This window comes from Sapajus apella, unplaced genomic scaffold (genome assembly GCF_009761245.1).
Source record: "Sapajus apella isolate SASKATOON/1434 unplaced genomic scaffold, GSC_monkey_1.0 scaffold200, whole genome shotgun sequence".
NCBI classification, from domain to species: domain Eukaryota; kingdom Metazoa; phylum Chordata; class Mammalia; order Primates; family Cebidae; genus Sapajus; species Sapajus apella.
Window position 1 is genome coordinate 560,835 of NW_022437140.1, and position 14,570 is coordinate 575,404.

General features: G+C 44.4%; 1 protein-coding gene and 1 long non-coding RNA gene across 16 annotated transcripts in view; both read left to right on the forward strand.

The window, feature by feature from the left end:
* Window positions 1-9,731, forward strand: part of LOC116543932 — a 13,434-nt gene extending 3,703 nt beyond the window's left edge. The window contains exon 2 of the long non-coding RNA XR_004265759.1: window positions 9,605-9,731. This is a non-coding gene — a long non-coding RNA (uncharacterized LOC116543932). The remainder of the gene's footprint in view (window positions 1-9,604) is intronic.
* The window catches only part of NSD1 (nuclear receptor binding SET domain protein 1), a 159,392-nt gene that overhangs the window by 13,720 nt on the left and 131,102 nt on the right, over window positions 1-14,570 (forward strand). The gene's annotated exons all lie outside the window — the stretch shown is intronic.

Sequence of the window (14,570 nt, forward strand, 5' to 3'; positions counted from 1 at the left end):
CTCCTGAGTAGCTGGGATTACAGGCACGCACCACCATGCCCAGCTAATTTTTTGTATTTTTGGTAGAGACGGGGTTTCACCGTGTTGACCAGGATGGTCTCGATCTCTTGACCTTGTGATCCACCCGCCTCGGCCTCCCAAAGTGCTGGGATTACAGGCTTGAGCCACCGCGCCCGGCCCTTCTTATGAAATTTGTGGTCGGGCGCGGTAGTTCACACCTGTAATCCTAGCACTTTGGGAGGCTGAGGCGGGTGGATTACCTGAGGTCAGGAGTTCGAGATCAGCCTGGCCAACACGGTGAAACCCCGTCTCTACTAAAAATACAATTAGCCCAGCGCCGTGGCGCGTGCCTGTAATCCCAGCTACTCAGGAGACTGAGACAGTGAGGCAGGAGAATTGCTTGAACCTGGGAGGTGAAGGTTACAATGAACCAAAATCACGCCACTGCACTCCAGCCTGGGCTACAAAGAGAGACTTCGTCTCCAAAAAAAAAAAAAGAAAAATAAATTTTCATTTAGATAAAAATAGATTTGGATGTGGAACTCACGACCTCAGGTGATCCGCCCACATTGGCCTCCCAGAGTGCTGGGATTACAGGCATGAGCCACCGTCCCCAGCCTGCCCATGGAATTTCTATTTTTTTTTGAGACGGCGGAGTCTCATTCTGACAACCAGGCTGGAGTGCAGTGGTGTGATCTTGGCTCACTGCAACCTTTGCCTACTGGGTTCAAGCGATTGTCCTGCCTCAGCTTCCTGAGTAGCTGGGACTACAGGTGTGTGCCAGCATGCCCAGCTAATTTCTTATATTTTTAGTAAAGATGGGGTTTCACCATGTTGGCCAGGCTGGTCTGGAACTCCTGGCCTCAAGTGATTTGCCCGACAGCCTCCCAAAGTATTGGGTTTACAGGTATGAACTACTGCTCCCTACCATAATTCACCTATCTTTTTTTTTTTTTTTTTTGAGATGGAGTTTCACTCTTGTTGCCCAGGCTGGAGTGCAATGGTGCGATCTCAGCTCACGACAACCTCTGCCTTAGGGTCAAGCCAGTGTCTTGCCTCAGCCTCCCGAGTAGCTGGTATAACAGGCATGCACCACCATGCCTGACTGACTATTTTGTACTTTTAGTAGAGACAGGGTTTCTTCATGTTGGTCAGGCTGGTCTTGAACTCCCGACCTCTGGTGATCCGCTCGCCTTGGCCTCCCAAAGTGCTGGGATTACAGGCATGAGCCACCTCATCTGGCCTTTTCACCAATCTTATTCAGGTATTGACATTCATATAATTTATCCATCTTACTCAAATGTCCTTAAGTTGTATTTTTCTCCTTAAATCTGTATTTCTATCAGGTTATATTTTAGATATACCCAGTTTTACTGGTAGTCTTTCATTGTGTGTGTATTAAGTTCTTCATGTTTTTATCACTTGTATAGGTTAGTATATACATGACTGCTGTCACGTTTCTAAATATCTGCGGGGTGCAGTGGCGCATGCCTGTAATCCTGGCACTTTGGGAGGCTGAGGCCACTGGATCACCTGAGGTCAGGAGTTTGAGACCAGCCTGGCCAACATGGTGAAACCCTGTATCTACTAAAAATACAAAAAAAATTAGCTGGGTGTAGTGGTTCATGACTGTAATCCCAGCTACTTGGGTGGCTGAGGCAGGAGAATCGCTTGAACCTGGGAGGCGGAGGTTGCAGTGAGCTGAGATTGTGCCACTGCACTCTAGCCTGGGTGTATGTCTCTTGTCTTAAAAGAAAAAAAGTCGCTGAACATTTCTAATACCATAAGGATCCCTCCTGTTGCCAGCCCTTTTGTAACTACATCCATCTTCTTGGCAATCCTTCCATCTCTTTTTCGTATGTGACAGGGTCTTATTCTGTCAGCCAGGCTGGAGTGCAGTAGTTGAATCTCAGCTCACTGCAACTTCTGCATCCAAAGCTTAAGCGATCCTCCCACCTCAGGCTCCTCAGCCTCCTGAGTAGCTGGTACTACAGGTGCCTGCCACCATGTTCAGCTAATTTTTGTAGAGATGGGGTTTTAACAGTGTTGCTCAGGCTGATCTTGAACTTGTGAGCTCAAGTAATCCGCCTGCCCTGGCCTTCCAAAGTGCTGGGGTTATAGACGGGAGCCACCATGCCTGGCCCAACCCCTCCATCTCTAGCCTTTGCCAGCTACTAATCTTTTTCTCTAAAATTTTGTCATTTCATAAATGTTAGGTAAATATGATGTAACCTAGTATGTAGCCTTTGGGATTATCTTTTTTTTTTTTTTTTTTTTTTGAGACGGAGTTTCGCTCTTGTTACCCAGGCTGGAGTGCAATGGCGCGATCTCGGCTCACCGCAACCTCCGCCTCCTGGGTTCAGGCAATTCTCCTGCCTCAGCCTCCTGAGTAGCTGGGATTACAGGCACACGCCACCATGCCCAGCTAATTTTTTGTATTTTTAGTAGAGACAGGGTTTCACCATGTTGACCAGGATGGTCTCGATCTCTTGACCTCGTGATCCACCCGCCTCTGCCTCCCAAAGTGCTGGGATTACAGGCTTGAGCCACCGCGCCCGGCCGGGATTATCTTTTTATAGAGTATTTATCTTTTTTCATTTAGCATTATTTCCTGGTGATTCATCTAAGCTGTTATGTCAATAGCTTTTTTTTTTTTTTTTTGAGATGGACTTTTGCTCTTGTTGCCCAGGCTGGAGTGCAATGATGCCATCTTGGCTTGCTGCAACCTCAGCCTCCCAGGTTCAAGCGATCCTCCTGCCTCAGCCTTCTGAGCAGCTCGATTACAGGCCCCTGCCACCATGCCCAGCTAATTTTTGTATTTTTAGTAGAGACAGGCTTTCACCATGTTGACCAGGCTGGTCTCCAACTCCTGACCTCAGGTGATACACGTGCCTGGCCTCCCAAAGTGCTGGGATTACAGGTTTTTATGGAGGATTCCATGCAGAGAGAGTTCTTTCTATATTCTAGATTAGCATTCCCCAGCCTTTTTGGCATCACGGACTGATATTGTGGGAAACAATTTTTCCATAGGCATGAGTGGGATGGTTTGAGGATGAAACTGTTTCACCTTAGACATCAGGCGTTAGTTAGAATCTCATAAGGAGCTCGCAACCTAGATCTCTTGCATGCACAGTTCACTATAGGGTTCACGATCCTTTGAGAATCTTATGCCGCTCGTGATCTGACAGGAGTGGGAGCTCAGGCGATAATGCTCCCTTGCCTGCTGCTTACTTCCTGGTTTGCAGCCTGGTTTCTAACAGGCTGAGGACCAGTACTGGTCCACGGCCAAGGCATTAGGGACCCATATTATAGATGATCTACATTCTTTAAAGTGGTGTATACAAACCATACTTTTTTTTTTGTGACAGAGTCTTTCTTTGTCACCCAGGCTGGAGTGCAGTGGTGCCATTTCAGCGCATTGCAACGTCCACCGCGCCCACCACGCCTGGCTAATTTTTTGTATTTTTAGTAGAGATGGGATTTCGCCATGTTGCCCATGCTGGTCTCCAACTCCTGAGTTCAGGCCATCCACCAACTCAGCCTCCCAAAGTGCTAGGATTAGGCATGAGCCATGGTGCCTGGCCACAAACCAGACTTTGAAATTGTTGCTTCCATTTTTAGATAATTTGTTAGGGAACCAATAAAAGCTTACATACTTGTGATTTTCTCTTAGTAAATTGGAATAAATTTTAATGTTTGTTGCTGTTATTAGGGGAAATTACTTTATTAAGACCGCTAAAGTTCCTTTCACATCTCCAGTGACCTTATATAAAATACCATAATACTTTTTTAGTGATTGCTGGAAAGATAAAATCTACTTTGGAGGATGAACAATTATATTTATACATTAGATTAAATTAAAAGTAATTACTGGTTATATGATATTCCCTCACATACCAGAATGAGTCTGAAGGTAATCTTTCTTTGTAAATTATGGGGCTATATTTTCTGTGTCATCTCTGATTTCTCTTGATGCTGTAATTGGATATTTTGGGGCTCCCTGGTGAAAGTAAGTGATGTGCAAGTTGTGTCTATACTCAGTGAAAATAACAGACATTAATGCCACACTAATTTGTCATTGGAATTTTACATTCAAAAGCATTTCTTTTTAAAAATCTGATTATAAATTGATAATTTATGGTTGTATATATCAAAGGCATTTCTTTTTTTTTTTTTTTTTTTTTTGAGACGGAGTTTCACTCTTGTTACCCAGGCTGGAGTGCAGTGGCGATCTCGGCTCACCGCAACCTCCGCCTCCTGGGCTCAGGCAATTCTCCTGTCCCAGCCTCCTGAGTAGCTGGGACTACAGGCATGCGCCACCATGCCCAGCTAATTTTTGTATTTTTAGTAGAGACGGGGTTTCACCATGTTGACTGGGATGGTCTCGATCTCTTGACCTCGTGATCCACCCGCCTAGGCCTCCCAAAGTGCTGGGATTACAGGCTTGAGCTACCGCGCCCGGCCCAAAGGCATTTCTTTAACATTGTAGTTGGTTCAACTGGAAATACTAAGTCTGTTTTTATAATTAGTATATTGGGGAACAGCACTTCCATCATACCACAACACAATATATAAAGAATTGCTGGCAGGGTGTGGTGGCTCATGCCTATAATCCCAGCACTTTGGGAGGCCTAGGCAGGTGGATTACCTGAGGTCAGGAGCTCGAGACCAGCCTGTGCAACATGGTGAAACTCTGTCTCTACTAAAAATACAAAAGTTAGGCGGACGTAGTGGTGTGCGCCTATAGTCCCAGCTTCATGGGAGGCTGAAGCAGGACAATTGCTTGAACCTGGGAGGCAGAGGTTGCAGTGAGCCGAGATCGTGCCATTGCACTCCAGCCTGGACAACAGAGTGAGAATCCGTCTTAAAAAAAAAAAAAAAAAAAAAAAAAGGAAATGTGGTTGCCGTACATTTGTTGAGTGGTAGTTAAGTTCTTTTATTTTTATTTTCTTTGAGACGGTGTCTCCCTCTAAAAATGCAGTTGTAGTACGTTTGTTAAGTGGTAGTTAAGTTCTTTTATTATTTTTAAAAAATTTTTATTTCTTTTGAGACAGAGTCTCCCTCTATTGCCCAGGCTGGAGTATAGTGGCACAGTCTTGGCTCACTGCAACCTCCTCCTCCTGGGTTCAAGCATTTCTCCTGCCTCATCCTCCCGAGTAGCTGTGACTACAGGCACACGCCATGACACCCGGCTGGTTTTGTTGTATTTTTAGTAGAGATGGGGTTTTACCATATTGGTCAGGCTGGTCTCAAACTCCTGACCTCGTGATCTGCCTGCTTTGGCCCCCCAAAGTGCTGGGATTATAGGCTTGAGCCACTGCGCCCGGCCAAGTTCTTTTGTTTATTTATTTTTTCCAGATGGAGTCTTGCTGTGTCTCCATAATGGAGTGCAGTGACATGGTTGCAGCTCTTGCAGCCTCTGCCTCTCAGGTTCAAGTGATTCTCCTGCCTCAGTCTCCTGAGTAGCTGGGACTACAGGCATATGCCACCAGGCCCAGCTAATTCTTGTATTTTTAGTAGAGATGGGGTTTCACCATGTTGGCCAGAATGGTTGTGGTCTCTTGACCTTGTGATCCACTTGCCTCAACCTCCCAAAGTGCTGGGATTATAGGCGTGAGCCACTTTGCACGGACTAAATTTTGTATTTTTAGTAGAGACGGATTTTTGCCATGTTGACCAGGCTGTTCTCAAACTCCTGACCTCAAGTGATCTGCCTGCTTCTACCTCCCAAAGTGTAGCTGGGTTTACAGGTGTGTGCCACCATGCCCAGCTAATTGTTATAGTTTTTGTAGGGATGGGATTGCACTATGTTGTCTAGGGTAGTCTTTAACTCTTGGGCTCAAGTGGTATCCTCCTGCCTTGACCTCTGAAAGTGTTGGGATTACAGGCGTGAGCCACTGTGCCCCGCTAGGTACTATTATGTATGTATGTATGTATTTATGTTTTTGGAACAGAGCCTTACTCAGTTCCAAGCCTTACTTATTCCAGGCTGCAATGCAGTGGCATGATGTCAGCACACTGCATCTTCTACCTCCTGGGTTCAAGTGATTCTTGTGCCTCAGCCTCCGAAGTAGCTGGGATTATAGCCATGTGCCCTCATGCCAAATTTTTGTATTTTTAGTAGAGATGGGGTTTCACCATGTTGGCCAAGCTGGTCTTGAACTCCAGGCCTCAAGTGATCTGCCCTCCTTGGCCTCCCAAAGTGCTGGGATAACAGGAGTGAGCCACCATGCCTGGCCCAGGTTTTATATTTATTCTTTTTTTCTTTTTTTTTTTTTTTTGAGATGGAGTCTTGCTGTGTTGCCCAGGCTGGAGTGCAGTGGCGAGATCTTGGCTCACTGCAACCTCCACCTCCTGGGTTCATGTCATTCTCCTGCTTCAGCCTTTTGAGTAGTTGGGATTACAGTCGCCTACCACCATGCCCGATTAATTTTTGTATTTTTAGTAGAGACAAGAGTTTTACCATGTTGGTGAGGTTGGTCTTGAACTCCTGACCTCAGGGGATCTGCTTGCCTTGGCCTCCCAAAGTGCTGGGATTATAGGCGTGAGTCACCATGCCCGGGCTTTTTATATTATTTCTGAAAGATAAACTGCTGATAATGGAATATCATTATATATTGGTGGGTCTTGATGTACTTATTTCTGGATGGCTTTTTAAAAGGATTTTACCCATAGTTATAAATAGTGTATGAATTTAGCAATTGCCCCACACTTTGATAGCACTTATTGTTTTTTTTTATTTTTTAATTTTTATTTATTTATTTATTTATTTTTGAGACGGAGTTTCGCTCTTGTTACCCAGGCTGGAGTGCAATGGTGCGATCTTGGCTCACCGCAACCTCCGCCTCCCGGGTTCAGGCAATTCTCCTGCCTCAGCCTCCTGAGTAGCTGGGATTACAGGCACGCGCCACCATGCCCAGCTAATTTTTTGTACTTTTAGTAGAGACGGGGTTTCACCATGTTGACCAGGATGGTCTCGATCTCTTGACCTCGTGATCCACCCGCCTTGGCCTCCCAAAGTGCTGGGATTACAGGCTTGAGCCACCGCGCCTGGCCTGTTTTTTTTTATTAAATGAGTGAAAAATTCTACTACATGATTGCTTTAATTAGTATAGTTTTATTGTAGAAAATAATTTCTACTTATTTACTGTCTTTATTTTCTCCTAGGAGTTTTGTGTCAATATTCTTTGCTGATGTATCTTTTCGGATTTAATGTTTTATATATATTAAACTTTTATGTTATTGGACATAAATATTTTCCTAATCTGGTTTTCATTTTAGTTAATGATTTTCTGTAGTTATATAGTCAAAGTTTCATTATTATATAGCTAGATGTGTGTTTTCAAGTGATTTATTGATCAGAGCTTATTGTGCTTCTAGATATTTGATAAAGAACTTGTAACTACTACAGTCTTATTGATTTACTAGGGATTTTCATATCCAGCACTATGCTAATAATTTGTATAGTGTTTCTAATACAGTTTTTTTGAGAACATAAGTTCTTAGAGCTGTGGATGGAATGTTTTTGCTATATTGGTTATATCTTCTGTCTAACAGACCCCTAAGTGTAACAGCTTAAAGGAATAAACATTATCTCACATTTTTTTTTTTTTTTTTTTTTTTTGAGAAGGGGGTTTTCGCTTTTTTACCCAGGCTGGGGTGCAAGGGGGCGATCTCGGCTCACCGCAACCTCCGCCTCCCGGGTTCAGGCAATTCTCCTGCCTCAGCCTCCTGAGTAGCTGGGATTACAGGCAGGCGCCACCATGCCCAGCTAATTTTTTTTTGTATTTTTAGTAGAGACGGGGTTTCACCATGTTGACCAGGATGGTCTCGATCTCTTGACCTCGTGATCCGCCCGCCTCGGCCTCCCAAAGTGCTGGGATTACAGGCTTGAGCCACCGCGCCCGGCCTTATCTCACATTTTTTTTTTTTTTTTCCTTTTTAAAGACAGGGTTTCATCATGTTGGTCAGGCTGGTCTTGAACTCCCGACCTCAGGTGATCTGCGTGCCTTGGCCTCCAAAGTGCTTGGATTACAGGCGTGAGCCACCATGCCTGGCCTGTTATCTCACATTTTCTAAGGAACCATGGAATGGCTTAGCTGGATGGTGCTAGCTCAGTCTCTCTAATGAAATTATAGTCAAGATGTCTGCCAGGGCTGCAATCTCTGAAGGCTATAGGATCGCTGTCCAAGATGGCTCACTCCTATGGCTGCTAGCTCTTTGTATTAGGCATGTTCTTTCCCACTTAGACTTCTCCATAGGCCTGCTCATAGTATGGTAGCTGGCTTCTCCCAGAGTGAGTGATCCTAGAGAGAGGGACAGACCAAGCAAGAAGATAGAGTAACTTTTTATGAAGTATTGCCCACACAGACCAAGCAGATGCGGAAGGGAATAAATACTCAAGGGCATGAATACCATGAGGCTGGGATAATTGGGGGCCATATAGGAATCTGGTTACCACATCCAACCAAATAAGAAATTAATAGTTTTAATTAAAGGAAAAGGATTCTCTGAAATAGGCATTCATTAATCAATTTTTGCTTTTAGGCTATAGTTTTTCAAATTGAATTTTTGAATAGATATGTGATTTAAAAATACATGAAAAGTTAACCAGTCCAGTGACCTGTGTGCCATGTTTGCTCAGGTAACACCTCTAATTCTTGTGCTCCCCTACAGACTACCTTTTTTAAGGGAAAGGTAGTAAATTATGCACACTTGGTCTTCCTTTTTCACATAATAGTGTGTCTTGAAATCTTTCCATTTTAGAGCATAGCTTTCCTTTTTTTTGAGACAGACCTGTCGCCCAGGCTGGAGTTCAGTGGCATGATCTCACTGCAACTTCTGCGTCCCGGGTTCTAGCGATTCTCCTGCCTCAGCCTCCTGAGTAGCTGGGAATATAGGTGCCTGCTACCATGCCCAGCTAATTTTTGTATTTTTGGTAGAGACAGGGTTTTACCATGTTGGCCAGGCTGGTCTTGAACTCCTGACCTCAGGTGATCCACTTGCCTAAGCCTCCCAAAGTACTGGGATTACAGCTCGGCAATTTTTTATTTTTCTTTTGAGTCAGAGTCTTGCACTGTCGTCCAAAGTGGAGTGCATTGGTACAATCTCGGCTCACCGCAACCTCTGCCCCCGGTTCAAGTGATTCTCCTGTCTTACCCTCTCTAGTAGTTGGGACTACAGGCATGTGCAAGCTAAATTTGTTTTTAGTAGAGATGGGGTTTCATCATGTTGGCCAGGCTGGTCTCGAACTCCTGACCTCAGGTGATCTGCCCACCTCAGACTCCCAAAGTTCTAGAATTACAGTGGTGAGCCACTGTGCCCAGCCAGTATGCTTTTAACTTTTTTTCTTTTTTTGGTGATGGAGTCTTGCTCTGTTGCCAGGCTGGCGTACCATGGCGCGATCTCAGCCCACTGCAACCTCTGCCTCCTGGGTTCAAGTGATTCCCCTGCCTCAGCCTCCCAAGTAGCTGGAACTACAGGAATGCGCCACCACACTCGGCTAGTTTTTTGTATTTTGGTAGAGATGGGGTTTCACCATGTTGGCCAGGATGGTTTAGATCTCCCGACCTTGTGATCTGCCCTACTCACCCTGGGATTACAGGCATGAGCCACTGGGCCTGGCCGCTTTTAAATTGGTAACTGTATAACAAATATACATTCAAACTTGGCATACTATAAAAATTCTTATGTAAAATAATACTAAGTAAGATATTAGCTTGATTGTTTTTTTTTTTTGAGACGGAGTTTCACTCTTGTTACCCAGGCTGGAGTGCAATGGCGCGATCTCAGCTCACCGCAACCTCCGCCTCCCGGGTTCAGGCAATTCTCCTGCCTCAGCCTCCTGAGTAGCTGGGATTACAGGCACGCACCACTATGCCCAGCTAATTTTTTGTAGTTTTAGTAGAGACGGGGTTTCACCGTGTTGACCAGGATGGTCTCGATCTCTTGACCTTGTGATCCACCCGCCTCGGCCTCCCAAAGTGCTGGGATTACAGGCTTGAGCCACCGCGCCCGGCCAGCTTGATTGTTTTTAAATAAAGAGGCAGTCTTGTTATTATTGCCCAGGCAGGTCTCAAACTCCTGGGCTTAGGCAATCCATTTGCCTCGGCCACCCAAAGTCCTGGGGGCCTCTGCTGAGGCAGGAGAATCGCTTGAACTTGGGAGGTGGACAGTGCAGTGAGCTGAGATCGTGCCACTGCACTCCAGCATGGGCGACAGAGCAAGACTCTGTCTCAAAAAAAAAAATCTAAAAAATAGGGGGGAGGAGCACAGAGGAATAAATACTGGTCCCTAAATGCCCTAGATTACCCAGGGTATTGTATATTCTAAGATATTTAGAAATTAATAAATATTATTCCTTTTCTCCCTCAAATGCAATAATTATCTTCATTAAGAATCCCCATGCAGGCCGTGCACCGTGGCTCACACCTGTAATTGCAGCACTTTAGGAGGTAGAAGCAGGCGGATCATTTGAGGTCAGGAGTTTGAGACCAGCCTGGCCAACATGGCAAAAACCCATCTCAACTAAAAATAGAAAAATTAGTCGGTGTTGGGTGGTTCACGCCTGTAATTCCAGCATTTTGGGAAGCCGTGGAGGGTGGATCATGAGGTCAGGAATTCGAGACCAGCCTGGCCAACATGGTGAAACCTCATCTCTACTAAAAATACCAAAATTAGCTGGGTGTGGTGGTGCACGCCTGTAATTCTAGCTACTTGAGGCAGGAGAATTGCTTGAACAGAGTGAGACTTCATCTAAAAAAACAAAAAAAATTAGCTGGGCGTGGTGGCACACACCTTTAATCCCACCTACTCGGGATGCTGAGTCTGGACTCCAGTCATGGGCTATAGGGTGAAACTGCATCTCAAAAAGAAAAAGTAAAATAAAATTCATCCTCTTAAAGGGTACAGATTTGAACAACTGTTAACACTGTCTAATTCCATAGCATTTTGTCACCCCAGAAGTAAACCCATTTCCAGCAGTCATTTCCCATTCAGTCTTCTCTAGCCCGTCACAATCACTAATCTAGTTTATGTCTCTATGGATTTCCCTATTCTAGGCATTTCATATAAATACAGTTGTGTAATTTGTGGCCTTTCGTGTCTGACTTCTTTAACTTAGCGTAATGTTTTCAGGATCATTCATGTTGTAGTATGTATGCATACTTCATTCCATTGTACTGCTGAATGTTGCATTATATTGATAATTATTTTCTGTTTATCTCTTCCAGTTGACGGACATTTTGTTTGTTCCACTTTGTGGCTGTTAGGGGCAATGCTATTGTGAACATTTGTATTAAAGTTTTAGTGTAAATATATGTTTTCAGTTCTCTTGGGAAAATACTTAGAAGTGGTATTGTTGGGTCACATGGTCATTCTATGTTTAGCATTTTGAGGAACTGCTAGACTGTTTTACATAGTGGCTGTACCATTTTACAGTCCTACTGCAGCCTATGTGGGTTCTAATTTCTTTCTTTCTTTCTTTTTTTTTTTGAGAACGGAGAGTGTCTCTCTGTAGCCCAGGCTGGAGTGCAGTGGCACGATCTTGGCTTACTCTGACCTCTGCCTCTCAGGTTCAAGCAATTCTCCTGCCTTAGCCTCTCGAGCAGCCTGGACTACAGATGCCCGCCACCACGCTCAGCTAATTTTTGTATTTTTAGTAGTGGCGGAGTTTCACCGTGTTAGCCAGGCTGGTCTTGAACTCCTAACCTCAAGTGATCCACCCGCCTCAGCCTCCCAAAGTGCTGGAATTACAGGCATAAGCCACTACACCCAGCTGTGGGTTCTAATTTCTTAATATTCTCATCAACATTTGTTAATGTCATTTTAATTTTAGCCTGTAATCCTAGCTACTAGGGAGACTAAGATTATAGGATCATTGAGCCCAGGAAGCCAGGGCTACAGTGAGTCAAGATTACACCACTATACTCCAGGCTAGATGATGGAGTGAGGTTTAATCTAAATAAATAAATAAATAAGAAAGTAATGGCAAAAACCAGAATTATTTGTACACCAATCTTTAGGTCTTTAATATCTTTGTAAAGTTTTTTATAGCTTTTAGTGCATAATGTTCATATATTTTTTGAGATGGAGTCTCACCCTGTCACACAAGCAGGAGTGCAGGGGTGCTCTCTTGGCTTACTGCAAACTTTGCCTCCCGGGTTCAAGCAATTCTCCTGCCTCAGCCTCCCAAGTAGCTGGGATTACGGGTGCTCACCACCATGCCTGGCTAATTTTTAAATTTTTTTGTAGAGGCAAGGTTTCGCCATGTTAGTCAGGCTGGTCTCGAACTCCTGATCTCTGGTGATCCATTTGCCTCGGCCTCCCAAAGTGCTGGGATTACAGATATGAGCCACCTCGCTTAGCTTTGGCTTGCCAGTATTTTCTTGAGGATTTTTTGCCTTAATTCATGAAGGATTAATTAAGTCTACAGTTTTCTTTTTTCCCTTTTTCTTTACTGTTTGTTTTTGTTTTTTGTCTTGTTTTGTTTTTTTGAGACAGAGTCTCCCTCTATTACCTAGGATGGAGAGTGTGGTGGCAGGATCTCGGCTCACTGCAACCTCTGTCTCCTCAGTTCAAGTGATTCTGGTGCCTCAGCCTCTCAGGTAGCTAGGATTACAGGTGTGTGCCACCACACCTGGCTAATTTTTGTATTTTTAGTAGTGACGGAATTTTGCCGTGTTGACCAGGCTGGTCTCAAACTCCTGATCTCAGGTGTCTGTCCACCTCAGCCTTCCAAAGTGCTGAGATTACATGTGTGAGCTACTGTTTGGCCTAAGTCTGAATTTTTTTTTTTTTTTTTTTTTTTTTTTTTTTGAGATAGAGTCTTGCTCTATGGCCCAGGCTGGAATGCAGTGGTGTAATCTTAGCTTATTGCAACCTCTGCCGCCCTGGCTCACATGATTCTCCTGCCTCAGCCTCCTGAGTACCTGGGAGCATAGGCGTCTACCACCATGCCTGAATTTTTTTTTGTATTTTTGTAGAGTTGTAGAGACGGAGTTTCACCATGTTGGCCAGGCTTATTTTGAACTCCTGACCTCAGGTGATGTGCCCGCCTCCATCTTCCCAAGTGCTGGGATTACAGGCGTGAGCCACCGTGCCCGGGTAAGTCTACAGTTTTTTTGTGATGCCTTTGTCTGTTATTGATATCAGGGTAATACTATCTTCAAGATTACCCTTGAATGAGCTTTATTTCATTTTTTATGTGATTTAAAAAATTTTTTTTCTTTTTCTTTTTATTTTTGTTTTTGAGACAGAGTCACACTTTGTTGCTTAAGCTGGAATCCACGCTTTAGGCTCACTGAAACCTCTACTTCTCAATTCAAGTGATTCTCCTGCCTCAGCCTCCTGAATAGCTGGGATTACAGGCACGTGCAACCACTCCTAGCTGATTTTTTGTATTTTTAGCAGAGATGGGATTTCACCGTGTTGGCCAGGCTGGTCTTGAACTCCTGATCTCAGGTGACCTGCCTTCCTCAGCCTCCCAAAATGCTGCGATTACAGGGATGAGCCACCATGCCTGGCCCGCAGTTACTTCTTTAGTTCTTAATTAAAAGAGATTTTATCAGGGACTTTTTTTGTAATTTAGCATTTTGAAAATTGCTACCGTTAACTGGGACAGTCCATTCATTTATCTGTCATTCAGTTGTTTTTTTGAGTTACCCGCTATGTCCCAGGCACTGGTAAGATAGGAATATCATTGTACCTGAGGCAGGGCAATATATGCTTGGTTGAGAGGAGCATGATGCAAGATTGTAAAGACTGAAATAGCTGCTGTTTTGGGAGAATAGAAAGTTGAGTATGGGCCAGAAATGGTGGCTGATGCCTGTAATTTCAGCATTTTAGGAGACTGAGGTGGGAAGATTCCTTGAGCCCAGTAGTTTGAGTCAAGCATAGGGAACATAGGGAGGTCCGGCCTCTACCAAAAAAGAAAAAAAAAAAAAACTAGCGGGGTGGAGTTGCATGTGCCTGTGGTCCCAGCTACTTGGGAGGTTGAGGTGGGAAGATCACTTGAGCTCAGGAGTTCAACGCTTCAGTTAGCTATGATTATGCCACTGCACTCTAGCCTGGGTGACAGAGTTGAGATGCTGTCTCAAAAAAAAAAAAAAAAAAAAAAAAAATTCAGAACTGGCCAGGAGTAGTGGCTCACACCTCCAAATCTCAGCACTTTGGGAGGCCGAGGTGGGTGGATCATGAGGTCAGGAGTTTGAGACCAGCACGGCCAATATGGTGAAACCCCATCTCTCCTAAAACAAAAAAATTAGCCAGGCATGATGGTGCATGTCTGTAGTTTCAGCTACTTGGAAGGCTGTGGCAAGAGAATTGCTTGAACCCAGGAGGCGGAGGTTGCAGTGAGCCAAGATTGTGCCACTGCCCTCCAGCCTGGGTGACAGAATAAGACTCTGTTCCAGAAGAAAAAATTCAGTGTGGCATGATGAGGCTGGCAGGATGGGGCAGGAAGGGATGACATTGGAGGGGTAGGCAAAGTATAAACCTTTTCCCATATTCTCCTATTTTTTTAAATTAATATTTTGTTTCTTTTTTTTTTTTTTTTTTTTTAGACGGAGTTT